This window comes from Enhydra lutris, unplaced genomic scaffold (genome assembly GCF_002288905.1).
Source record: "Enhydra lutris kenyoni isolate GAN:26980312 unplaced genomic scaffold, ASM228890v2 scaffoldscaffold24, whole genome shotgun sequence".
Lineage (NCBI taxonomy): Eukaryota > Metazoa > Chordata > Mammalia > Carnivora > Mustelidae > Enhydra > Enhydra lutris.
The window spans coordinates 22,661,334-22,663,226 of NW_019154108.1; positions in this window are offsets into that span (position 1 = coordinate 22,661,334).

The window sequence follows — 1,893 nt, forward strand, 5'->3', positions numbered from 1 at the left end:
TTGGTGGGAATGCAAGCTGGTGCAACCACTCTGGAAAACAGCATGGAGGTTCCTCAAAATGTTGAAAATAGAGTTTGTTTATTTTTAATGGAGTATTGCATTGTAGCTACAAAAGATTCTCAGACTCATGGCTTTCAAACACAAAAATTGTTAATCCTAAATGGTAATGTGAAACTTAACATTTTAAATCATGGTTATTTTTCTCAAAGGAGAAAGCATGTATCTTTTTTTTTTTTTTAAGATTTTGCTTATTTTTTGACAGAGAGACAGTGAGAGGGAACACAAGCAGGGAGAAGGAGGGAGATGCGGGGAGATGCTCCAAGATCCCCTGGAGCAGGGAGCCTGATGCTGGGCTCAATCCCAGGACCCTGGGGTCATGACCTGAGCCAAAGGCAGACACTTAACATCTGAGCCACACATGTATCATTTCTTGAACAAACGCTACATCTCTGTTCAGCAAGTAGAGAAAAATGTAACCTCTTCTAGTTTAACATTTTACTTTGAGAATATGTTGGACTGTTTGTCCACCAGAGAGCAGTTGACGTCAGAGAAAAATCCAGAAGAGTAGCAAAGGCTGTATCTACAAGACATGTCTTAGGGACAGTGTATTCTGTATGACTGTGGTTTCAATTACCATTGAATAGCGCAGGTTCAGGGTTGGCATAAACATAAGGAGAAACTAACATAGTAAAGAAACTTACTCATCCTGTTTATTGTTGGTCGCCTCCACTGAAATGTAAGGTCCTTGAGGGCAGGTATTTTTGTCACTTTGTCCACTGCTACATTCCCAGATCCTGCAGCATGTCTGCTGGCCTGTGGTGGGCACTAATTTGTTGAACGCATAAATCAGCCAAGGAAAGAATGAGCTTTCAAGTGTTCCCTTCTTTAGTGTCGTTTATTGTCTTTCCTCATAGGTGTAAATATGAATAAAAGGTGAGAGGAAAAAAGACAAATGAATAGAGAGGTTAAAGAAAGGTAACTCAAAGGAAGAAGAATGACTATCCAATCATCTTAGCACCATTTATTCAAGAGACTGTCTTTTCTCCTTTGAGTATTCTTGGCCTTGTGAAATATTAGTTAACGGTATATGTTTGGGTTTATTTCTGGTCTCTCAATTCTGTTCCATTGGTCTCTTAGTCAGTTTTTACACCAGTACCGTACTGTATTGACAACTATAGCTTTATAGTATAGCTTGAACTCAGGAAGCGTGATGCCTCCTGCTTTGTTCTTTGCATTTCTTTGGCTATTTGGAGTCTTTTGTGGTTCCAGATAAATTTGAGGAGTGTGTTTTCTACTTCTGGAGTCTTGATAGGGATTGCACTGAATCTACTGATGGTAGATTTGGGTAGTATTGACAGGATACCTTTCTATTTGTTTCTCTTTTATTTTTTTCATCAGTATCTTGTAGTTTTCAGAGTGTTGGGTTTTCACCTCAGTTTAATTTATTTCTAAGTATTTTATTGTTTTGATACTACTGTAAATGGGATCAACTTCTTTTTTTTTTTTCAGAAAATCTGTTGTTAATGTGTAGAAACACTACTGATTTCTGTATGTCAGTTTTGTATTCTGAAACTTTATTTTGTATACAGCAGTTGAATTCATTGATTAGAGCTTTTCTTCTTCTTCTTCTTTATTTATTTATTTATTTATTTATTTTTTGGTTGCGTCTTCAGGATTTTCTGTTTATAAAATCATGTCATCTGCAAAGAGAGACAGTTTTACTTTTTCCTTTCGAGTTCTGATACCTTTTATTTCTTTTCCTTGCCTGATTGCTCTAGCTAAAACTTCTAGTAATATGTTGAATAACAGTGGTAAGAGTAGACACATTTGTCTTGTTCCTGATCTTAGAGGAAAAGCTTTCAACCTTTTACCATTGAGTATGTTAGCTGTGGG